The following is a 27,055-nucleotide window of genomic DNA, read 5'->3' as shown; positions in this document are numbered from 1 at the left end:
TTTGTTAGATACCATGCACATGAGTGTTCAAGCATGTGTATCAAGAATATATGACATGTCACTAGTACCTTAGGGTTGCTTTCTATCCAGCCTTAGAAGATTGTTCTCAGCTTTCACCTTATTTATATAAGCCTTTGCTGTGGTTGCCTTCAAAACTCCTTTTGTGTTACAACCCAATTGCCTAGCTAAAGTGGTCAATTGTGACGCCTTCATGCTTTCAATGGGTGTACGCTCCTTTGCCAAGATCTCTTGTATTTGGGCTCTTCTCATTTCATTGCGGTGGCTTGTGTCACTTGCATCTTCAATGATAGTTTCATCTCTGTCACCTTTTGCAGGTGGTATTCTTCTTGTAAAGAACACCTTAGCTGACCAAACATCATTTTTCTGCTTCCAATACTCCATGATTTGTTTGTATTCACTATCATTTGTCACTATAGGTTGTCCATAACGATTAGAAGCAATTAAATCACGCACATCCCTTCTCTCATCAAGCTGAATCAAGTATGGCAGTAGCTCCTCCAAGAGCATATTGTCAACCATCTTCTCAGCATCAAATTGTGGTGGAAAAATGCAATTGTTTGCTGGTGAAATACATCCCTTGTAAGGAGAGTCATCAATAAGCACTGTTCTTTGTGGATCACATTCAAACCCCATGGCAATTTTGGCTAGAGGCTTGAACATTGCCTCAACGTTTGGATTGTCGGGTCTAAACAATTTTTGAGTTTGAGCGGTGTAGCAAAATCTTGCGACCAAATTGCAAAGAAAGGCAATGTATCCTCAGCTAAGTTGTTTAGTGCTGCAAGGATTTGATACACATTATTCCTAGTAGCTGTCGACCAAATTGCAACATTAAACCTTTGTAAAATAGTCTTCAAGAATTGGATGCAACCTGGCCTGAGTATAATATATCTTTTTGAATCCATTTGCACTGAGTTGTGGTGTGAGGATGGTTGAGGGGAACGTTTCAACAATAGACCATTTAAATCCAATATAATTGTAAGCATGGATTTCTCAACATCTACGCTACATGACGTAGTACCAATTGGCAATAGCTCGTGAGTGGACTTTTCAGTCTCTTTTGATGTATGTTGCATTTTTGAAGCATCGATTTCTTGGTTCTCATTATTGGAAGCTTGCTCAAGTTGCACAACACTAGACTCTAGTATAGAAATATCATCCATCTTGGGCACTTTAGAAACCATAGAATCTATGGATTCTATAGTTGTTGACTGAACCATAGGAGCATTATCCATCCCAGTTTGTGAATCTAAGAAAACACACACACAAATGGTATCTCAAAACCACTAGAATTTTATTCACCATATTTATATGTAGAACTCCTAGTAAGAAATTTATTTAAGGTAAAGTCGTTGTTAGAATCCTTGCAACCATTTTCAGCATTCGTACACCAAACACCACTTGTCTAAAATACAATCTACTAACTCAACATTTTCCATCCTACACTTTATTAAAGATGAGTACTTAAAGTGAAAACTAAAAGCCACCCTTGTTGAGGAAACATGGATACAAGGTCCACCAAATGTCCAACCTAGACTACAAGAAAATAATTAGAGATTTGGCTTAGATTTGGATTCAAAGGCCACCACTTATTCAAGTAAGATAACTCCACTTGTTTAAGACAGTAATGTTTGAAGCCCCACCACTTGTCCAACCTAGACATTGATTAAATTTTGGTAAGATTTATCACAAATCTAGAGTAGAATCAAGATTCTATGGCCAAGGTAGTCAAATATGTTAGACAACACACAAAGCATAAGAGCACTCTAGATTCTCGTTGAGCATAAACTAAAACAATAATCAAATGTTATATTTACTTGAGATTTCATCCATGAAAAATGAAAATGATGCATGTACTTGAGATTTCCATCCATGTACAATACTTTACAATGTCAAGTAAAGTTATAGTCAGCAAACAACTCTTCTCCTGCTTCAACTTGACAAATAGTCTCAATGCATACATGGCCATATTCTTCTGACTTGATGTGTGAAGAGGTGCATTTATGCCAAGGTGGCAAATTTGGATCAAATGTATAGCGTACGTTTGGGACAGACATTTGTACTGTGAGAACTATTTATATAGCCCGACACGTTTCCTTCTTCTACACAACCAATAATGTATGATTGATCTTCCTCTTCTTCTATGTTTGGATCCTCTAGAAGAGAATATTTATAAGCTCTTGGAAATATTTTGCATATCTTTTTCCAGTCTTGAAATCTATACTTATGCCCTCCATAGTTTAGAATAGTCAAACCACTTTCCAGGGTAGTATGCACAAATAGCCCATAACCAGCTCCTTCAATACATGAAAGTCGCACTTCAAAATCCACACCGTTAATATGGAAAATTACATCTTTGGGAATAGGAAAAGTTGGTGTCCCAAAAGGATCTTCATGCCAATCATAGTGTGAAATACATCTAGTTTTTAATATCACTTAACTCCTTTGTGTCCTGCAAAAGAAGAAAATATTATGCATAAAATAATGACAATATCAAAGAAAGATATCATTATTTTATAGTCCAATAGGTCCATTGTATGGAAGACTTAGAGTGCCTCTTACATGGTGCCTCCAAGGTTTCCAAAAAATAAAATCATTGGAAAAAAAAGGCCACTGTGTCTCCAATCTATTGCCCATTTGAAGCATAGAGAGAACCAAGGTCCACCACTTGTCCAAGCTAGACATGGAGCATTGACACAAGATCCAACACTTATCCAAGAACCCTATAGTATATGTGGTAACATGGGATGCATTGATGCAACAAAAGTAGTCTAGCCTCCTCATCCATCTCTTTTTTCTTGTAGCCTAGAGGGATTAGTTTCAAGGTCTATCACTAGTCAAAAACTACACATAGAACATTGATACAAGGTTCCACCACATGTCAAACCTATCATCTCTAGTAGCATGGATGGTTTGATATCAAGGTTCATCGCGTGTCCTACCTATACTCTATTGTAGCATATAGATTCTGGTTTTGGTGGTACTACACTTGTCCAAACTTGGCTTGTTGTTGATATCTGGAGGTAATCAAGGGTCCTCCACTTGTCCAAGTTAGGCATATAAAACAATTGCAAGGTCCACCATGTGTACAACATATGATTGATTATAGCATGCATGGTCTTATTTCATGGGCAACCATCTTCTCTCCAACATGTGTCCAACCTCGGCTCCATTGAAGCATGGAGAGAAGCAAGGTCCACCACTTATCAAAGCTATTATTTTCTCCCAGTGCTTTCAAAACCCATAATACGTTGTACATGGGGGGGGGATTCTTGTTTCAAGGTCCACCCCTTGGCTAAGATTGGATCCATTGAAACATAAAGAGAAGCAAGCTCTACCATTTGTCCAAGCTAGGAGCCATTGAAACATGAAAACCCCATAATATGTTGTATACGGGGGTGTTTTTCAAGGTCTACCACTTGTCTAAGCTATGGTCCATTGGAACATGGAGAGAAGCAAAGCTCCACCACTTTTCTAAGCTAGGATCCATTGAAACATGGAGAGAAGCAAGCTCCATTGTTTGTCTAAGCTAGGCTCCATTGGAACAAGAGAAAACAAGCTCCACCACTTGCCTATTATTGCATAGAGATTCTGGTTTGAAGGTCCACCACTTGTCCAACCTTGCCTTCATGTATGGAGATAATCAAGAGTGCAATGCTTCTCTAAGCTAGGGACATAAAAGAGTTTCAAGGTCCACTACATATACGATCTATGATGGGTTTGTAGCATGGGAGGTTTCATTTTAAGGTTGACCACTTCTCCAGCTCCGCTTGTCCAACCTCAGATCCATTGAAGAATGGAGAATAAAGGTGTACCAACTCTCCAAATAGGCAAGACAATCTCTATAAAACCCATGAATTGTTAATATATGCTATGCTGTGGAGTTTTGTTTGAAGTTCCACTCCTTATCCAAGCTACAATCCATTGAAGCATGGAACTAAGTAAGATATATCTCTAGTCCAAGATAGGATCCATTGAAACATAGAGAGAATCAAGGTCCACCACTTGTCCAAGCTATGCATGGGTAATTGATATAAGGACCACTACGTTTTCACCTATACTATGCTCTATCATGGATGGTTTCATATCCCACCAATTTTCCAACCTATTTAGTAGGTTGTATTATGGGGGTTTGGTTTCAAGGTACTTCACTTGTCTAAGGTGGGTTCCATTGAACCATGGAGAGAAACTATGTCTACCACTTGTCCGAAATATGCTCCTTTAAAACATAAAAACAAGGTCCACCACTTGTCCAAGCTAAAGTTTCTCTCCATTGAAGCATGGAGAGAAACAAGGTCTACCACCTGTCCAAATATGCTCCATTGAAACATAAAAGCAAGGTCCACCACTTGTCCAAGCTAATATAACAAATGGGTGTTGGTTACAAGGTGTACCACACTTGTCTAAACTAGTCTTCATGCAAGGTCTACCACATGTCCAAGCTATATGAGCTTGTTTTGAAGGTCTACCACACCTCTTGAAATTAGGATCCATGTAAGGTCCACCTTTTGTCAAGCTATGCATTTAATGAGTACTAAAACTAAGTAAATTGCAGTACTTAAATACCTTTCCAAGCTCATTAAGATTTTGGTCTCTAAGGCCGGCCACCACCACATGTCTAATCTATGCTCTAATTGATTACTTATGCTATTCTCAAAGTCCAAACATAAGCTCCCTTCTAGCAAGGTTAGTTTAAATTTAGGCTCCAGCACCTGTCTAAGCTAGGTTCAATTATGAAGCATCACCATTTAACCATGCTACGATCTAATGTATCATATCAAGGGGGTATTGATAAAAGGTCCAAAACTTATTGAGTTCAAGCTCTTAAGTAATTAAGTCTTTGTGAGTATTAAATGTTATAGTTTTAGTCTACAGATCCACCATTCAAAAACTCAAGTAATTTACTATTTACATTCAAACCTTGAATGCTTGAGATAAAAAATACAACTCAATCAATACTATATAAAGCAAAATCTAACATTAAGAGTATCAAATCAGTAACAAGAAACACTAACATGCACAAGAAACTCAAAACATACGTGTCTCCATTTCCAAAAAGTCCTCCATTGACAGAGGATGGTGTTGTTGTTGTTCTTCTTCTCTTTGTGGAGAGCACTCCTCTGTAACAGGCACAATGTCGCCTGATTGCGAAGTGGATTGTTGAAGTCCAGCCCATTTTTCTATATCTTCATGAGACTTAACAAAGTCTAGCAGCATGGTCTCCATGCTTTTTGCCTCCTCCACACTATCAATTAAGCAGATAACTTCTTTTTTCTGTTGTATTCCTTCTTGTGCAACCAAGGAGCCATCACCAAAAACATCAACAAGCTTGCGGTCTTCAAAACAATATGTACGAATGTAGTGCTTGACCAAAGCTCTTTTTTTGGCCTCCAAATATTGCAAATCTGACATATCGTTATCTGCTACTTGAAGAAGAGAACAATCAATTGGCATGGGATGTTCCCTGAATCTTCTTCTCAGGTCTTCAAATGCATTGCCTTGTCCCAAGAAGGCAATAACTGTTAGGAATTGAATTGCTCCTTTGCAAGGAGCTGATGGAAAGTGATGCAATGCACCACAACAATGGTAGCTCAGATTATCTCCCATGGCGTGAAAGGCACATTGCAATTTTGTGAAGTTAGTGAAATCCACAAATGCAAGAAAGACAAATCCAGGATCTGTTGACCCTCCAGCAATAGCCAAGATCCCATCCAAAGCATTGTTAAATGTCTCCTCACTCCACTTCAAATTGCCTCCAACGTTTTTTGTCATATCTAAAACACATAAGCCAATAGGCACTTTATTATTGAAGTGGCGCATCAAGTAGAGATTGCCTTCCATTTGTAGGCTCACCACATAGATTGACCATGGCAAATCTCTAGGCTCAGTTTTCTCCTTTTGAAGGTGAATTGCCCATTGCATGTATTTTATTGCTCCATCTGGAAAAGCCATTTTCTTTGTTCCACGCGTCAAACTAGATCTGATCCATTCCTCGCATAGCATTAAAATTGTTTTATAAACAACATCATTGATGTTATACATTTTGACCACCTCCTCCCAGTCTTTACATGGTGAAGACTCATTCAAATTGTTGAAGCCTTCAAGAAGTGCATCTTGAATCAATTTGTCTTGCTTCAACTGCTTGATTCGATCATACATGTCAGTTGCATCACCATCCTTTGCACTCTTTGACAGTAAAATCTTCTCATCTCTAATCTCTTCTTGAATAGTCTTTACCTCTGATTCCTCAAGGCCACAAAGGTATCTAAATACAGTTGTTGGGGGTTTCTTATTCTCCTCTTCTAGATTTTCAATGATTTCTATCCAGCAATCATAAACTAAATCAGAGTACGTGACCATGTGTGCCTGTTTAGCAATCCAACTTGCTGCTGCACTCATTCTTGCCAATCGAAGAAAAGCCTAAAAAGAAATAGAGAAATAATTAAACTATTGAGCAAGATTTGTTAATTAAACACTATCAAAAAGACAAAGAAAATAACTTACATCCCATCCGGCACGAGATGCATGTCCCTCTGCAATTCCACTTGCTGCCTTTGGTGGTCGTCCTGAGAAGATCCATTGACTCCGTAAATGTCTCAATATTTGGCTGTAAGGTTGCTTGACATACAATGCCTGAGCCTCCTCATTTGCAATGGCAGATATAGCAGTTGCAACAAATGGAGGAGCATTCACAACAATGCGAGCCTTTCTAAATTTATACACGCTAATCAGTCTTTCAAAGATCTCTTTGTTGTTTTGTTCATTGTGAAGCAAAACTTTTGCAGCATAGATTGAATGCTGCCCATCAAGAATCCAATAATGATAATCTTTAATTTTTTGCTCCTCTACCTCTTCTACTGCCAAAGGAGTCCCCTTCTTTGATTTTGCATTTCGAACAGGCATCAAATATGCACATGCTGCAGGCTTGGTCGTACTCCGTGAAAATCCAAATAACACACTTTCAGCGTGTTTTTTATCCATAATACGTGCATTATAGTGATCAGGAGCAAGCCAACAATTTTGAATAGGGATATCAAATTCCCTATATTGGAAAGGAAAATAATTTATGTACTTATTCATTCCACCTGTATCTTTTTCTTGTCCTTTCATGGCCTCAGCTTCTAAAACATTGGATCCACAATTCTCATCTTTGACATTGAACCCTCTTGATGAGGATGCCAAAGATGCCTTGTCTACATCCAAAATGGAACTAGTTCGCTTAGCTTCTACTTTCTGCACTTTTGCTTGCTTCTTTGTGGATGGTGGTCGTGAAGCTTTCACCTTTTTTCGTTGTAGTGTGGCAATGATGGAGCTTTGAAGTTGATCTGCTGTGATATTTGGATTTGATTCTGCAAACTTCCATCCTCGAGAAAACATTGTCTCTTCTTTGTTTCTAGACATGCGCTCCAATGCATATGCTCCTGGAGATAGTTGAAATTCTAGATTCATTGGAACTAGAATGTCAATGCATTCCACCTCTGGATGACTATCAACTACAGAGACAGATGCTTCCACAACTTGTCCAACATCTTCAAACAAGCTGTCATTCTCCTTTTTGGCAATAAATAGATGCACCTTATGAAATTGTGCACCCTCTATACCATGTATGTCCAAATACCATTTCCTAAGATCATTGCAAGTATAGTCAACTGAGACAGCAACCCTTGCAACCTGTTTTTTTGGAGCCATCTTTCCTGAAACAAAAAAAACCAAATGTTATTTTAACATATACTTTTTTGTAATGGATTAAGTTTGTGTGAATACAAGTTCCACCACTTGTTCAAGCTAGATCTAAGCAAGTATACATAGTGATCATTTAAGCTAGTAAACTAAGGGAAGGGAGAAGTAAGGTCCACCACTTGTCCAAGCTCAGCTCTAGACAACATGGAGAGATTCGAGGTCTACTAATTGTCTAATATAGGCTAACTATATTGAAACATAGAGAGAAGCAAAGGTCCACCACTTGTCCAATCTAGGGTCCATTGAAACATGGAGAGAAGGATGCTCCACCATTTGTCCAAAATAGGCTCCATTGAAACATGAAGAGAAGCAAGATGCACCATGTCTTTGAGATGCTAGGCTCCATTGAAATACCTTAAACCCATGATATTTTGTATATGTGTGGTTTAAATTCAAGGTCCACCACTTGTCCAACCTATTATCCCTAGTAGCATGAGTGGTTTGGTCTCAAGATTCACCACTTTTCCACTCTATGTCATTATATTAAGAAGATCTGGGTGTTAAGGTCCACCACTTGTCCAACCTATAAGGCAATATCTTAAATGGTATTATTTACCACCACTTGGAATGCACATGATGGGTTTTACATAGGGGTATGGTTCCAAGGTCCACCACTTGTCCAAGCTAACTCTATTGAAACATAGAGAGAATCAAAGGTCCACCACTTGTCCAAGCTAGGCTCCATTGAAACATGGAGAGAAGGATGCTCCACCATTTGTCCAAGCCAGGTTTGATTGAAACATGAAGAGAAGCAAGCTGCACCATGTCTCCAAAATGCTAGGCTCCATTGAAATATCTTAAACCCATGATATTTCGTACATGGGGGGTTTACATTCAAGGTCCACCACTTGTCCAACCTATTATCACTAGTAGCATGAGTGGTTGATGTCAAGATTCACCACTTTTCCACTCTATGTCATTATATTAAGAAGATCTGGTGTTAAGGTCCACCACTTGTCCAACCTATAAGGCTATATCTTAAAGGTATTCTTTCTCACCACTTGGAATGACCATGATAGGTTTTACATGGGGGTTTGGTTCCAAGTTCCACCACTTGTCCAAGCTAACTCTATTGAAACATAGAGAGAAGCAAAGGTCCACCACTTGTCTAAGCTAGGGTCCATTGAAACATGGAGAGAAGGATGCTCCACCATTTTCCAAGATAGGCTCCATTGAAACATGAAGAGAAGCAAGCTGCACCATGTCTCCAAGATGCTAAGATCCATTGAAATACCTTAAACCCACGATATTTTTACATGGGGAGTTTACATTCAAGGTCCACCACTTGTCCAACCTATTATCTCTAGTAGCATGAGTGGTTTGGTCTCAAGATTCACCACTTTTCCACTCTATGTCATTACGTAAAGAAGATCTGGGTGTTAAGGTCGACCACTTGTCCAACCTATAAGGGTATATCTTAAAGGGTATTCTTTCTCACCACTTGAAATGTCCATGATATGTTTTACATGGGGGTTTGGCTCCAAGGTCCACCACTTGTCCAAGCTAACTCTATTGAAACATAGAGAGAAACAAAGGTCCACCACTTGTCCAAGCTAGGCTCCATTGAAACATGGAGAGAAGGATCCTCTACCATTTGTCGAAGCTAACTCTATTGAAACATGGGGGGTTTACATTCAAGGTCCACCACTTGTCCAACCTATTAACGCTAGTAGCATGAGTGGTTTGGTCTCAAGATTCACCACTTTTTCACTCTATGTCATTATATTAAGAATATTTGGGTGTTAAGGTCCACCACTTGTCCAACCTATAAGGCTATATCTTAAGGGTGTTCTTTCTCACCACTTGGAGTGACCAGCATAGGTTTTACATGGGGTTTTGTTTCAAGGTCCACCACTTGTCCAAGCTAACTCTATTGAAACATAGAGAGAATCAAAGGTCCACCACTTGTCCAAGCTAGGGTCCATTGAAACATGGAGAGAAGATGCTCCACCATTTGTCCAAATACGCTCCATTGAAACATGAAGAGAAGCAAGCTACACCATGTCTCCAAGATGCTAGGCTCCATTGAAATACCTCAAACCCATGATATTTTGAACATGGGGGGTTTACATTCAAGGTCCACCACTTGTCCAACCTATTATCTCTAGTAGCATGAGTGGTTTGGTCTCAAGATTCACCATTTTTCCACTCTATGTCATTCTATTAAGAATATCTGGGTGCTAAGGTCCACCACTTGTCCAACCTATAAGGCTATATCTTAAACTTTATTCTTTCTCACCACTTGGAGTTACCAAGATAGGTTTTACATGGGAGTTTGGTTCCAAGGCCCACCACTTGTCCAAGCTAACTCTATTGAAACATAGAGAGAAGCAAAGGTCCACCACTTGTCCAAGCTAGGCTCCATTGAAACATGGAGAGAAGGATGCTCCACCATTTGTCCAAGATAGGCTCCATTGAAACATGAAGGGAAGCAATCTGCACCATGTCTCCAAGATGCTAGGCTCCATTGAAATACCTTAAACCCATGATATTTCGTACATGGGGGGTTTACATTCAAGGTCCACCACTTTTCCAAGCTATTATTCTTAGTAGCATGAGTGGTTTGGTCTCAAGATTTACCACTTTTCCACTCTATGTCGTTATATTATGAAGATCTAGGTTTTAAGGTCGACCACTTGTCCAACCTATAAGGCTAGATCTTAAAGGTATTATTTCTCACCACTTGGATGACCATGATATGTTTTACATGGGGTTTGGTTTCAAGGTCCACCACTTGTCCAAGCTAACTCTATGGAAACATAGAGAGAAGCAAAGGTCCACCACTTGTCCAAGCTAGGCTCCACTGAGACATTTAGAGAAGGATGATCCCCCATTGGTGGAAGATAGGCTTCATTGAAACATGAAAAGAAGCAAGTTGCACCATGTCTCCAAGATTCTAGGATCCATTGAAATACCTTAAACCCACGATATTGTTTACATGTGGGGTTTAACGTCAAGGTCAGTCACTTTTCCAAGCTATTATCCCTAGTAGCATGAGTGGTTTGGTCTCAAGATTCACCACTTTTCCACTCTATGTCATTATATAAAGAAGATCTAGGTGTTAAGGTCGACCACTTGTCCAACCTATAAGGGTATATCTTAAAGGGTATTCTTTCTCACCACTTGAAATGTCCATGATATGTTTTACATAGGGGTTTGGTTCCAAGGTCCACCCCTTATCCAAGCTAACTTTATTCTTCTCATAGAGAGAAGCAAAAGGTCCACCACTTGTCCAAGCTAGGCTCCATTGAAACATGGAGAGAAGGATGCTCCACCATTTGTCGAAGCTAACTCTATTGAAACATGGAAGGTTTACATTCAAGGTCCACCAGTTGTCCAACCTATTAACGCTAGTAGCATGAGGGGTTTGGTCTCAAGATTCACCACTTTTTCACTCTGTGTCATTATATTAAGAATATTTGGGTATTAAGGTCCACCACTTGTCCAACCTATAAGACTATATCTTAATGGTTATTCTTTCTGACCACTTGGAGTGACCATGAAAGGTTTTACATGGGGGTTTGGTTCCAAGGTCCACCACTTGTCCAAGCTAACTCTATTGAAACATAGAGAGAAGCAAAGGTCCACCACTTGTCTAAGCTAGGGTCTATTGAAACATGGAGAGAAGGATGCTCCACCATTTGTCCAATAGATAGACTCCATTGAAACATGAAGAGAAGCAAGCTGCACCATATCTCCAAGATGCTAGCCTCCATCGAAATACCTTAAACCCACGTTATTTTGTACATGGGGAGTTTACATTCAAGATCAACAATTTGTCCAACCTATTATCGCTAGTAGCATGAGTGGTTTGCTCTCAAGATTCACCACTTTTCCACTCTCTGTCATTATATTAAGAATATTTGGGTGTTAAGGTCCACCACTTGTCCAACCTATAAGACTATATCTTAATGGTTATTCTTTCTCACCCCTTGAAAGACTATATCTTAATGGTTATCCCTAGCTATTATTGCTAGTAGCCTGAGTGGTTTGGTCTCAAGATTCACCACTTTTATTAAAATATGTGGGTGTTAAGGTCCACCACTTGTCCAACCTATAAGGCTACATCTTAAAGGTTATTCTTTCTTACTACTTGGAGTGACCATGATAGGTTTTACATGGGGGTTTGGTTCCAAGGTCCACCACTTGTCCAAGCTAACTCTATTGAAACATAGAGAGAAGCAAAGGTCCACCCCTTGTCCAAGCTAGGGTCCATTGAAACATGGAGAGAAGGATGCTCCACCATTTGTCCAAGGTAGGCTCCATTGAAACATGAGGAGAATCAAGGTGCACCATGTCTCCAAGATGCTAGGCTCCATCAAAAACATTAAACCCACGATATTTCGTAGATGAGGGGTTTACATTCAAGGTCCACCACTTGTCCAAGCTATTATTGGTAGTAGCCTGAGTGGTTTGGTCTCAAGATTTTTTTCCACCACTTGTATTAAAATATGCGCGTGTTAAGGTCCACCACTTGTCCAACCTATAAGGCTACATCTTAAAGGTTATTCTTTATTACCACTTGGAGTGACCATGATAGGTTTTACATGGGGGTTTTGGTTCCAAGGTCCACCACTTGTCCAAGCTAACTCTATTGAAACATAGAGAGAAACAAAGGTCCACCACTTGTCCAAGCTAGGGTCCATTGAAACATGGAGAGAAGGATGCTCCACCATTTGTCCAAGATAGGCTCCATTGAAACATGAAGAAGCAAGCTGCACCATGTCTCCAAGATGCTAGGCTCCATCGAAAACATTAAACCCACGATATTTCGTAGATGAGGGGTTTACATTCAAGGTCCACCACTTGTCCAAGCTATTATTGCTAGTAGCCTGAGTGGTTTGGTCTCAAGATTCACCACTTTTCCACTCTATGTCATTATAGTAAGAAATGCTGTCAGGAGTTTTTTTGGAGCAAGGAATTCTCGCATATGTACATATACATGCATGGTGCATCAGATAAAGATTGCCCATTTTCCAGAGCCAGGTGGTTACGTGGGCCCACATGTGTACAGGTAGGACAGGGTGTACATAGTGCAGCGATTTTCACTATTATCAGTACTAATGTGTTTTTTTCTACAATAAAGAGAAGTTGGTAGCGCGTAAAACTTCTCGAGGAAGCTATCCGCGGGCCGACGAAGTAGGTCAATAGGTGCGTCAGATGGCATCTAGTGGCGTCAGAGGGCGAACGAGGTCAATATTTGCACGCGGATGAGGACGGACACAACGTGGGTGTTTTCTGGTGAGAGGTTATGCAGAAAGGTCATCATTAGGACCACTTTTTGGGGCCACTTCACGTGGTGGCGAGATGCATTATTGGAAAAAAGCTGAGTGCCAGGTGTGCGAATGATGCAAAAAGGTGACAACTATGCACTGCGAGGTCAGTTTTTGGCCTGTTCGGGTCCGTTGAGGTCATCTAAAAGGCCAAGGGTCCCAACTAAATAAAGCTAAGTGGGAACTGAAAACTAGAAAGAACCAGAAAAACGTGGAGAAGAGAGAAGGAACAGCCGCAGGTGTTTTTTTGCTCATTTTGGAGCCTGTTTTGGCCGTAAACTGCTCATCCGAGGTCGGATTTGAGCACTTTGACATTGTAGACTGGGGTTTTGACCGTTCCGGACGCGATGGCGCTGTCCATTTTGCCAAATCCTCACTCTTTTTCTGCTGTTTTTCTGTGTAATCTTCTCCGTGAGTGAAGTTTCTTCTCCAGTTTGTGATTGTATCTGGTATCTTTTACCCATATTGTGTGAGCTGTTTGCCCATTGGTGTTGGCCCAAGCTCAATTGTATCTAAACATCAGAAATTCTCCTCTTTTGAGCTGAGTTTTTGGGTGTGTGTGTGTGTGTGTGTGTGTGTCTGTGTGGAGTGGACAAGTGGATAGTTTCTCTCCTCTCACTCCAGAGGTGTGTTCCCTGTCTCGGCCAGGTGTGTTGTCTAAGCCGAGTGGTGCCCCATAGTGTGTGTGTGTGTATCTTCCCAAGAGTGTATGTCGAGTCGTTATAGAGGTGCTGTGTGTGTTTTCATCCCGCTCACATTGTTTTGGTGCCCCCACGGAGGATCTTCTTCGAGTACCTTCTGCTTCGAGCTTCAAGCTTCGAGATTCGGGATTACAGGTTGCAGGTTGCAGACTACAGGTTACAGGTTACAGGTTACAGGTTACAGGTTACAGGGACAGGTACAGGTATAGGTGATTCACACTGGTACATTTAGCTGGAGTACAGTGATATACTAGCAGTGATGTCACTTGCAGTTGTTGTGGGTATGCATCACTTGGCGCCTATTTGAGCGCATTGTCTGCTGGATTGTACGTTATTTGTGGAAATTGCCATTGTACGCATTTGTGGAGCCATACTTGGTTGTATTTGGCAGTCCTAGTCATTTCTGAGACTTGGTCTGGAAGATAGTTATTTCTGAGACTTGACTATATGCGATTTGCATTAGCCTTCGTGTGAGGGTCGATAGCGTGAGGTTTTTATTGAGCTGGGGGATTCTCAAATGTGGAGATCCTTTCGGTGATACAGGTAGCTGGAGCACCCTTTTTGTGACCTCGCCATAGGCTATGTACTAGTGAGTCCTATTTGATGCTCGGGTTCATTGTTGGCAGTTTATACAGATACAGTCTATATTTTGGGTTCCTACTGCTCTACTTCTGGGGAAACTCTGTCGAAATTTTCCCAAGTTATGATGGCTGGTTTTTTGGTATTTTGAGCCATTTATGCTGTTATGCTGCTGAAATTTTGGCAAAATCAGAGGTTGAGTCAGGTGTGCCTTCTTGGGAGCTTCATGGTTGGCTTTAATGGATGATCAAAATGGCCCTCAGTTCACTCCTTTTTATTTAACTCAAAGAATTCAGATTAATGTTCATGTGTCCAGGAAGATCTTTTTCCAGCAGCGCATAGTCTTTATGTTTGGGCCAAGAAGATTGAGAGAGATCCTGGAATGTCCTTTGCCTGTTGTCATTCCGATGATTAACTATGAAAACTCATTTGATGTGCATGTGTTTGTCCTTATCTAAAGCTGAGCTCCATTGAAGTTTCTGGGGATTGGGTAGTGAAAAGTTTTGGGTTCTTGCACGTGTGTTCGAAGGGGTTCTCAAAGCATCATAATTTGGGTAGCCATGGCTTTCTCTTATCCGAGTTTCATGGAAGAAGTGATGAAGATGTGGAAGAATTTTGGAAAAGATGGAGGTTGCCTGCATTAGCAACCAGATTCATGACCCTACGCAAATGTTACGCCTTCTCCAAATTTGTTTGAAGAGTGATGCACGAGTTTGGTCTAAAGCATTTGAAGAGGAGTTGCGTGTGGCTGATCCACCTGTAAGGTTGAGTTGGGACAATCTACGACATGGGTTGGAAGTGGAGTTTGTGAAGATAGAAGATCCTGACAAGGTGTGGCAAGAAGTACAGGCTTTGGTGCAAAAGGAAGGTGAGCCAGTAGATTGTACATACGTAAGTTTTCATTAGCATGGGAGCGAATGTGCAAGGCCTTAGCACCACAGGTACCCCCGCCTGACATGATGAAGAAGGACAGGTTCTTGGCTGGTCTTTGGGAGAATATACGTTGGAGAGTGGAGCTAAAGAAGCCTAGGACATATGAGGATGCACTAGAGGTAGCAAGGAACAAAGAGTGGAAGCTGAGGAAAATGCCAGTTAGGGGTGGAGTCTTTGCCAATGAGGTCTGAATTTCAGCCTATAGAGTCTTTACAAGGGCGCATGTCAGGGGTTCATCATGAACCAGTAGTTCCTGTTACTACTCAGTTTATGCCAGCAGTGGTCACTACAGCAGTGCAAGATGATGGCTAAGGCAAGACATGAGGCAAATGGTAGATTTGATGAAGAATCTCAGCTAAACATGCTAGGTCAAGTGGAAATAATCGAGGTCGAGGGAGGTTTGCAAATCAGCCAGGAGGTGAAGAAAGGCCTAGGAATGGTGTTGGACAAAGCAATGGTAGGTTTTGGAGGCAGACGCCCACATGTTATAATTGTGGAGAGTTGGGTCACATCAGCCCGCAATGTGATAAGCCACCAAGGATGGGGGGAGACATGTATCCATTGCCAAGACAGGTGCTAACTAGGTCAAATGATTATGGCATCGAAATTAAGGGAGACGAAGGAACCAGTGGACTGACCCACGAGGAAAAGGGAAAGACAAAAGTGCTAAGTGTAGTCACCTTGGAGAAGGCATCAAAGCTAGAGGATACATTAGTGATGCCTATTGGGAAGAGGACCACAGAGGAAAGGAAGGAAGAAGTGTCCAGGTCCTAGTAAGAAGAAAGGAAAGAGCCATGAAGGCGAGGATGTCAAGGCCAAGAGGAAAAGGAGAGCTCGTCGAAAGTTTCATGTTTCAGATTTTCCACTAGGGGATGGGCAATTAAGCTATGACTTGAAGGAGGATCTGACGAGCAGGAAGGCAGATGTTACTTTTGGGCAGCTTATAGAGATGGTGCCTAAGCTAAAGCGACAGTGGAAGAGGATGGTTAACCCAATGGAGAAAGAGCCAGAGAGAGGTTCAGTGAAGGTGTTGGCAATGGACAAGCTACCAGACATTTGTCCAATAGTAGATGTGTGGCATAAAAGGAAAAATTTGGGACAAGGTTATGTGGATGGCGGAGCCCAAATATGCGTCATAACACACTCATGCGTTGAGAAGATGGGTCTCACAGTGGCTGGGGTGTCAGGTTTTCGATCAGATTGGCAAACCATCAAAAAGTAAAATTCTTGGGTGTTGTAAAGAGCTTAGAAGTGGAGGCATATGATGCAAAGGCAGTGGTTGATTTTCATGTGATGCCAGCAGGGTTGGGAGCATATCCTATTATACTGGGCAGACCATGGTTACGTGCAGTGGGAGCTGTTCAAGATTGGCGACATGGTACGATTAGCCTCTATGGAAAGACAGGTACCAAGAAGCTTTATAATATGGACACAAGGAAACGATTAGAGGAGCTTTATGAAGATGAGGATGAGTCTAGTGATGAAGACTCTTCCACGGTGACAGATGAGGACAGTGATAGCACTACCAGCAGTGATGAGGATGCTGATGTTGCATTTCTTTTGATGGACAAAGAAAGCCAGGAGATTGGTTTAGTTGCATTTGCGAATGAGGTTGAAGATGAAAGTGAAGGGCCTTATGAAGTGATTGAAGGGCTGATGCAAACCAAGATTGAGTTGTCAAAGAAGCAGGAATTAATGACACAAATGATTAGTGGAGACCTCTCAGCTATGGAGAAGGATATATATTTGCATATGCTGGCTAGTTTTCCTGATTTGTTCATTACTTCATATGAAGAGATCAGAGGGTTCAAGGGTGAAGAGATGCATATAGAGCTAAAAGAAGGTGCTAAGCCAATGTGGCAAAGGCTAAGAAGGATGGGTCAAGAGCAAATGGAAGCCTTGCGGGTAGAGGTGGACAAGTTATTGAAGGCAGGGTTCATAGTTCCAGTGGAGACCACAGAATGGGTGAGTCCAGTTGTAGTCAGTCCAAAGAAGGATGGGAAGTGGAGAATTTGTGTAGATTTTAAACCCTTAAACGCAGCCACTAAGAAGAACCCATATCCTCTTCCATTCATTGATCAGATCTTGGATTCAGTGGCAGGTTATGAAAGGTACAGTGTGTGTGATGGTTTTTCAGGCTATTTTCAATTGAAGATTGCTCTTAAAGACCGCACAAAGACAAATTTTATTACGCCATGGGGCTGCTATTGCTACACAGTATTGCCATTTGGGTTGTCAAATGGACCTTCCTTCTATCAAGAGAGAGCAAATTGGGTGTTGGAACCATTCATTGGTAGTTGTGTTAAAGCTTTTATGGATGACTTTTGTGTCTATAGCAGTAGGGCTGATCACCATGAGAAGCTGCAGATGGTATTGGCTCGATATGATGAATGTGGAGGACAACTAAATCCAAAGAAATGTCATCTAGCACAGCCAAGGGTGAAGTTATTGGGCCATATGGTGTCAGAAAATGGCATTGAGGCTGATCCAGATAAGGTTAAGTCTATTCTTCTTCTTCCATCACCTATGAGTATGAAGCAATTGGCAACCTTTATACACAAAGTGAAGTACATGGCACGGTTTATTCCATTGTCTTCACAGCTTCTTTATCCATTACAGCAAGTGGCAAAGCATGATCCATTGCAATGGGATGACAAGTGTGAAGAAGTGTTTCAAGAGGTGAAAGAGGTGTTAGGGGGTTGTCAGCCATGCAGGCTCCTGATTGGGAGAAAGTTTTTTATGTAAATCCATCAGTAGGGGATGATGCCATTGGAGCCATGCTATTGCAAAAGGGGAAGGGCAGCCATTATATGAGGCCAGTGTATTGTGCAAGCCGAGTGAAGTTGGTAGCGGAGAGAAAGTTATTGGAAGTAGAGCTAGTGATGGCCAGTGTAATATTTGCTTGTCGATGATTTCGTCATTACTTGCTACCACGGCCTTTTGTTTTCTTGACGAGTTATGCCTTTTTGCCACAGTTAATTAATGGTATTAACATGTCAAATGTGGTGAAGAAATGGGTAATTGAGCTGCAAGAGTTTGAGTTCTCTTTTCTAGTGGAAGATAGTACAAGGGCTACCCTAGCTGATTTGTTGACCTACAAGGAGAATCCCCTTATTGTTAAGGAAGAGGTGGTGAGAAAGGTAGTTGAAGAAGTGCCACAGATCAGCAATGCACATGTGTGTTCTTTGATGGTTCATACAGAAAGAGCCATGATGCAGCTTCAGGGGTATAGCACTTTATGATCCAGAGGGGAAGCTAGTATGCAAGAGAGGGTTCAAATTGGATGCACATAGTAACAATGAGGCTGAATATGCTACATTGGAAGCCGGATTACACATTTGTTTGAAGCATGGGGTTCGAAGGTTGAGCATAAAAGGTGATGCCTTGTTAGTGGTGAAGCAAGTGATGGGTGTGTGGAAGAGCAAGAACACCTCATTGAAGGAAATGTGCTTCAGAATTAAAGGCCTGTTAAAAAGGTTTGAAGCATGGAGCATCAGACACATTGAACGCGCTCTAAATGGAGAGCACATGAAGCAGCTCAAGGCATGATTGGGGAGCTATTTGTGTTGAGGACCACTTTACCTCTTTATCATGGCCGGGAAAGTTTGGCTCAAGAAGAGGAGTTTTTGCTAACAGGAATCATTCCAAAGGAGATTCAGAAGTCTAAGAAGTATGGCTTTGTGCGTAGAGCATACAGGTACAAATTGATTGGTGATGTCTTATACATGAAAGGGGCTGATCTCGTGTTGAGACGTGTACCTTGGCGGGAGGAGCTTTACAGAGTGTTGGAAGAGAATCATGAAGGCGCATGTGGTGGCCATTTTGCTCTAAAGATCACCTTGCATAAGATTTTGCAAGAGGGGTATGTATGGCCTAGTTTGCACAAGGATGTTCACCATTGGTGTAGGTCTTGCAATAGGTGTCAAGCATTTGGGAAGAGAGTGTTGAAGCCAGAGCTACGAAAAACCATTATGGCGTTTGATGTGTTTGAAAAGTGGGGGATTGATGCAATAGGCCCGTTACCTATCACAAGCAGGGGCAAAAGCTATATCTTGACGGCAGTGGACTATCTCTCTAGATGGGCAGAGGCTATAGCAGTAAAACAAATCACGGCAAATGATGTGGCAAAATTTGTGTATGATGAAATATGTTGCAAATTTGGGGTGCCATTAGAGCTACTTTCAGATAAGGGGCCAGGATTTAGAGCTAAACTGCTAGACTTCTTATGCACAAAGATAAAGATTAAGCACCAGCATACCACTCCTTATTACCCACAGTGTAATGGCTTAAATGAAAGATTCAATGGTGAGTTGGTACAGATTCTTTCGAAAGTGATGGAGCACCAAGGAAAGAATTGGGATTTGGAATTGCCTAGTGCATTATGGGCTTACCGTACTTCGGTGAAGACAGGTACAGGGTTTACTCCATTTCATTTGGTGTATGGAAAAGAAGCACTATTGCCTGTGGAGGTAGAGTTGCCTGCGGTCAAGATGTTAGAAAAGCTGCTTGGGCCGCCTAGTGATGCATTCAAAGAGAGGCTCTTGCAGTTACAAGAGGTCCAGTTGGATAGGATGAGCGCATTGGAGCATTATGGGCAGATGCAGGCTAAGGCTTTGGCAAAGATAAATGAAAAGGTTAAAAGTAAGGGTATCAAGAAACATGACTTGGTTTTGCGCTACAATAGTAAGCTGGACAACACCTTCCAAAAGAAGTTTCAAATTAAGTGGGAAGGCCCTTTCAAGGTAGTGGAGTGTTTTCCAAATGGCACATATCAGCTGGCTAACCTGGATGGTGTTCTACATAAGTCAAGGGTAAATGGGTTGCGTCTTAAATTGTATTATGCCAGGTTGATGATGGTGGAGCAAGATGAGTTTCCTGAAGAGCGAGTGATGTCTGTGAGGGATGAGGAGACATGTGATGCGGCGAGTCTCATATCTCTTTTTGCTGCTGCTGATCATGAATGATCTAGCAGGCTAGCGGATGGGCAAATTATGTCAGGAGTTTTTTGGAGCAAGGAATTTCGCATATGTACATATACATGCATGGTGAATCAAATAAAGGATTGCCCATTTTCCAGAGCCAGGTGGTTACGTGGGGCCCACATGTGTACAGGTAGGACAGGGTGTACATAGTGCAGCGATTTTCACTATTATCAGTACTAATGTGTTTTTTCTACAATAAAGTGAATTTGGTAGCGCGTAAAACTTCTAGAGGAAGCTATCCGCGGGCCGACGAAGTGAGGTCAGTAGGTGCGTCAGATGGCATCTAGTGGCGTCAGGAGAGCGAACGAGGTCAATATTTGCACGCGGATGAGGACGGACACAACGTGGGTGTTTTCTGGTGAGAGTTATGCAGAAAGGTCATCATTAGGACCACTTTTTGGGGCCACTTCACGTGGTGGCGAGATGCATTATTGGAAAAAAGCTGAGTGCCAGGTGTGCGAATGATGCAAAAAGGTGACAACTATGCACTGCGAGGTCAGTTTTTGGCCTGTTCGGGGTCCGTTTGAGGTCATCTAAAAGGCCAAGGGTGCCCAACTAAAAAAGCTAAGTGTGGGAACTGAAAAAACTGAGAGAAGACCAGAAAAAACGTGGAGAAGAGAGAAGGAACAGCCGCAAGTGTGTTTTTGCTCATTTTGGAGCCTGTTTTGGCCGTAAACTGCTCATCCGAGGTCGGATTTGAGCACTTTGACATTGTAGACTGGGGTTTTGGACCGTTCCAGACGCGATGGTGCTGTCCATTTTGCCAAATTCCTCACTCTTTTTCTGCTTTTTTTCTGTGTAATCTTCTCCGGTGAGTGAAGTTTCTTCTCCAATTTGTGATTGTATCTGGTATCTTTTACCCATATTGTGTGAGCTGTTTGCCCCATTGGTGTTGGCCCAAGCTCATTTGTATCTAAACATCAGAAATTCTCCTCTTGAGCTGAGTTTTTGGTGTGTGTGTTGTGTGTGTGTGTTCTGTGTGGAGTGGACAAGTGGATAGTTTCTCTCCTCTCACTCAAGAGGTGTGTTCCCTGTCTCGGCCAGGTGTGTTGTCTAAGCCGAGTGGTGCCCCATAGTGTGTGTGTGTATCTTCCCAAGAGTGTGTGTCGGGTCGTTATAGAGGCGCTGTGTGTGTTTTCATCCCGCTCACAGCGCGTGTTAAGGTCCACCACTTGTCCAACCTATAAGGCTACATCTTAAAGGTTATTCTTTATTACCACTTGGAGTGACCATGATAGGTTTTACATGGGGGTTTGCTTCCAAGGTCCACCACTTGTCCAAGCTAACTCTATTGAAACATAGAGAGAAACAAAGGTCCACCACTTGTCCAAGCTAGGGTCCATTGAAACATGGAGAGAAGGATGCTCCACCATTTGTCCAAGATAGGGTCCATTGAAACATGACGAGAAGCAAGCTACACCATGTCTCCAAGATGCTAGGCTCCATCGAAATACATTAAGCCCACGATATTTCGTAGATGAGGGGTTTACATTCAAGGTCCACCACTTGTCCAAGCTATTATTGCTAGTAGCCTGAGTGGTTTGGTCTCAAGATTCACCACTTTTATTAAGAATATGTGGGTGTTAAGGTCCACCACTTGTCCAACCTATAAGGCTACATCTTAAAGGTTATTCTTTCTTACTACTTGGAGTGACCATGATAGGTTTTACATGGGGGTTTGGTTCCAAGGTCCACCACTTGTCCAACCTAACTCTATTGAAACATAGAGAGAAGCGAAGGTCCACCCCTTGTCTAAGCTAGGGTCCATTGAAACATGGAGAGAAGGATGCTCCACCATTTGTCCAAGGTAGGCTCCATTGAAACATGAGGAGAAGCAAGGTGCACCATGTCTCCAAGATGCTAGGCTCCATCGAGAAACATTAAACGCACGATATGTCGTAGATGAGGGGTGTACATTCAAGGTCCACCACTTGTCCAAGCTATTATTGCTAGTAGCCTGAGTGGTTTGGTCTCAACATTCACCACTTTTCCACTCTATGTCATTATATTAAGAATATGCGCGTGTTAAGGTCCACCACTTGTCCAACCTATAAGGCTACATCTTAAAGGTTATTCTTTATTACCACTTGGAGTGACCATGATAGGTTTTACATGGGGGTTTGCTTCCAAGGTGCACCACTTGTCCAAGCTAACTCTATTGAATCATAGAGAGAAGCAAAGGTCCACCACTTGTCTAAGCTAGGCTCCATTGAAACATGGAGAGAAGGATGCTCCACCATTTGTCGAAGCTAACTCTATTGAAACATGGGGGGTTTATGTTCAAGGTCCACCACTTGTCCAAGCTATTAGTGCTAGTAGCATGAGTGGTTTTGTCTCAAGATTCACCACTTTTTCACTCTATGTCATTATATTAAGAATATTTAGGTGTTAAGGTCCACCACTTGTCCAACCTATAAGGCTATATCTTAAAGGTTATTCTTTCTCACCACTTGGAGTGACCATGATAGGTTTTAAATGGGGTTTGGTTCCAAGGTCCACCACTGTCCAAGCTAACTCTATTGAATAATAGAGAGAAGTAAAGGTCCACCACTTGTCCAAGCTAGGGTCCATTGAAACATGGAGAGAAGGATGCTCCACCATTTGTCCAAGATAGGCTCCATTGAAACATGAAGAGAAGCAAGATGCACGATGTCTCCAAGATGCTAGGCTCCATCGAAATACCTTAAACCCACGATATTTCGTAGATGGGGGGTTTACTTTCAAGGTCCACCACTTGTCCAAGCTATTATCGCTAGTAGCATGGTTTGGTCTCAAGATTCACCAGTTTTCCACTCTATGTCATTATATGAAGATATCTGGGTGTTAAGGTCCACCACTTGTCCAACCTATAAGGCTATATTCTAAATGATATTTTTTTTGACCACTTGGAATGTGCATGATATGTTTTACATGGGGTTTTGTTCCAAGGTCCACCACTTGTCCAAGCTAGATCTATTACATATATATTATACATACAATATTCAACTAGATTCCCTACCTATCATGTCCAGTAGCATGGATGCTCTAGCTTGAAGGTCCACCACTTGTCCAACCTATACTCTCTTATGTAAGGGAGATCTCGCTATAAATTCAAAACCTTCCCGCCTAAATTTAAAATATCCCTCCCAAATCTTAAATATCCCGCCTAAATTTTAAACTATCCCGCCCAAATTTTAAAATTCAAACTTTTTTATAAAATTTAAATTTTACTACTTAAATTTAAAATATTCCACGCGAAATTGATTTTAAATTCAAGTTTACCACAAAAAGATATCATTATACCACCTAAATTCAAATATGCAAACCTCAAATCATTATATTGTACATAAATTCAAACAAATTCAAATTAACAAGCCTAAACTGATATTAGTTTGCATAGATATGAATTTATCACACCTAAATTATGTCACCATGTTAGAGAGAGTGGTTAGAGAATTTGAACAAGGTCCACCACTTGTCCAACCTAGATACCAAGAAGGATTGAGTGTACAAGGTATTGTTTGGAGGTCCTTATAGTCCATTGGTCTCAAGGTCCACCACTTGTGGTAAGGGTCACCAAAAAGTGTATATATTCATCCAAAGAAATACACGTATTTTTGGTCTACATGTCCTAGTTTAAACCATTTATGTCCATTAGGTGTATCACTAAACAACACTACTATTTTTGAGAAACAGAAGTTACAATCATATCTACAAATGGATTAGAGGAAAATCAGCTCAGCATACATCCAGAACTCGCTACAAGAATCGACTTTAACAGATCACGCAAGTAAGTCTTCCATTCAATTTTACTAGTATTACAATGTGTTAGTTATTTGTGATATTTATGTATGTATATATACTATGTGTGCATATCGTAATTAAGTGTAATTGTGTATCTGCATTATGTATGAGTATTACAATGAAATAACACAAATATACATACATACACATAGATAACACAGACGCACACATACATGAGCATGTATTTTCAAGAGAGAGATAGCAAGATACAGAGATAGATAGATAGAGAGAGAGAGAGAGAGATAAATACCTGTTTTTTAGAGAGAGGAGAGAGAAAGATAACAGATTTCACTGTGTTTATGTATGTGGAAGAGAGGAAGACGATGTATGGGAATATGTGCACGTATTTTCAAGAGAGAGACAACAAGATAACAGATTTCATTGTGGTTATGTATGTGGAAGTGAGGAAGACGATGTGTGGGAATATGTGCATGTATTTTCAAGAGAGAGACAGCAAGATAACAGATTTCACTGTGGTTATGTATGTGGAAGAGAGGAAGACGATGTGTGGGAATATGTGTATGTGTGCGGGGATACTTTAAACTATGTATCTCTGTCTTTTGACGAGAGAGTGTGTGTGCAAGAAGAGTTACAGAGAACCATCTTCTCTATATGGAGAAAGACAGAGAGTGAGAGAGAGAGAAATACCTGTTTTTTCTCTATTCGTGAGGTGTGCAATGTCTCCTGAGAAGACTGCCCGATCTTGCCCTTCTGGAAAGCGTTGTGTACGCTGCTGTTTCTTTATCTTGTGCGCGAACTTTCAATCCTGTGCACTCCACCTGTGTGTTGTGTACGATGCCGAGCTTGCTCCTCTACGCGCGCGTATACTCCAACTGTGTGCGATCCGTGTGCGCTTTCTGTGTGTTTGCTGCTCGCCTGCTTTCTCTGTGTGCGTTTCTCGTGCGCTCTCTGTGTGCCTAATCTTGATAGGGTTTATTAGAATGCCACGTATGCTACAAGTCCATGTTTTATCATACGATTAAAAAAAACAAAAGCAATATAAAAAATTAACCAATTCACAAGGCCAAAATTAAAGAAATCATGGTTGAAAATATGAAAAACATGCGTAACTCTATACTAGGAATTCACTTTAAAAAAAAAAAATCTTTGGGCGCCGCCCCTTGACCCCGCCTGGGGCGCTGCCCCAGACCCCGCCCAGAACAATATCCCAAAATCAACCTCCCAAGCCCCGCCATCGAGAGCGCTATATTCCACATCTCCATCAAGAGCGCTACCCCCAAACCTCACGTGGAAGCGCTGCCTTGTCACCCCATTGTGGCATTGCCCTAAGACCCCGCATCTGGAGTGCTAAATGGTAACATTCTTCATTAGTGAAATTTTGAACATAAATTATATTAGCATATACTTAAATATAATACAAATATTAACATATTAGCTATACTACTAATTTACTATAGCAGTTCTAGATTATGTCCCATACTATATTTAAGGTGCCAAAGGTTTGGCCTTATGGTCCTAGATTTAGCCAAGTGGTCAACACATATAGGACCAAGTGCACACTGTGCCACAAAACTTGGCCACCACTTCACTTGCCAAAGTTTAGGCCACATGGTCAATCCTAAGTTTCCAATGTTCTTATTATGTCACCTTTTGCCTCGTGGAAAACCTAGGCTTGTTTTCACATACTCAGGCACTTCAAGCCACAATAAATTGTCATTACTCTTCGGCAACCCTTTTGTTCAAGTCTTTGAAAAAACATTGTTTAAGGCCACCCTAAACCATTTTCATTTAGGGGTGTCTAAAACTAGCTTTTTGGCAATTCGAGAAGAAAATGGTCAAAGTTTTATACTTAGTTTTAACCACTTGACCAATTCAAATATTGGAAAGCAAGGTCTTGTAATACTTTTCTTTGGACATCACACATTAAAACTAGGTCCCTCACTTGTCCAAGCTATGCTCTAATACAATAAAGGGCTTTTGGTTTCAAGATGCACCACTTTCCCAACCTTGATTCCATTAAAGAAGCTAGCTCTACTTAGACATTTAATAGCAAGGTCTTGCAGCAGTTCAGATTGAACATTTTCCATGGCAGCTAGGTCCACCACTTATCTAAGCTATGCTCTAATAGAGTAAGGGGGTTTTGGTTTCAAGATCCACCACTTGTCCAAACTTGATTTGGGAAGCAAGGTCCTATAATAGTTTGCTTTGGACATTCACCATTACAACTAAGTCCACCACTTCTCCAAGCTATGTTCTAATACACTAAGGAGGTTTTGGTTTCAAGGAGAACCACTTGTACGACTTTGTTTTTGGAAGTAAGGTCTTTACATAGTTCACCTTGGACCTTGGACATTGGATACTACAACTAAGCCCACCACTTGTCCAAGATATCCTCTATATATAGCCAAAGGGTTTGGGTTTCAAGATTCACCACTTTTCCAACCTTTCTTCCATTAAAGAAAGGAGGGGCTTTATAACTAGGTCCACCACTTGTCCAAGCTATGCTCTGATATAGAAAGGGGATTTTGGTTTCAAGGTCCACCACGTGTTCAACCTTGCAAGACTCAAGGGATACTTGGACATTGGAAAGCATAGTCCTATAGTAGTTGATAGGTGGCAGTGGGTATTACAACTAGGTCCAACCTATGCTCTCATATAGCAAAGAGGCTTTGCTTTCAAGGTCCACCACTTGTCCAACCTTGCTTCCATTAAAGAAATGAGGGGCTACGTAAACATTGGCAAGCAAGGTAGCAAGGTCCTAAGGTGTTTCACCTTGGATATTGGGCATTATAACTAGGTCCACCACTTGTCCAAGCTATGCTCTGATAAAGAAAGGGGATTTTCGTTTCAAGGTCCACCATGTGTTCAACCTTTCTAATATAGAAAGGGGATTTTCGTTTCAAGGTCCACCACGTGTCAACCTTGAAAGACTCAAGGGATACTTGGACATTGGAAAGCATAGTCCTATAGTAGTTGATAGGTGGGTGGGTATTAAAACTAGGTCCAACCTATGCTCTATATAGCAAAGAGGCTTTGGTTTCAAGGTCCACCACTTGTCCAACCTTACTTCCATTAAAGAAATGAG

Source organism: Adiantum capillus-veneris, chromosome 29 (assembly GCF_014529385.1).
Source record: "Adiantum capillus-veneris isolate H3 chromosome 29, ASM1452938v2, whole genome shotgun sequence".
Classification (NCBI taxonomy): Eukaryota; Viridiplantae; Streptophyta; class Polypodiopsida; order Polypodiales; family Pteridaceae; genus Adiantum; species Adiantum capillus-veneris.
Note: the sequence above shows the minus strand (reverse complement) of the source record.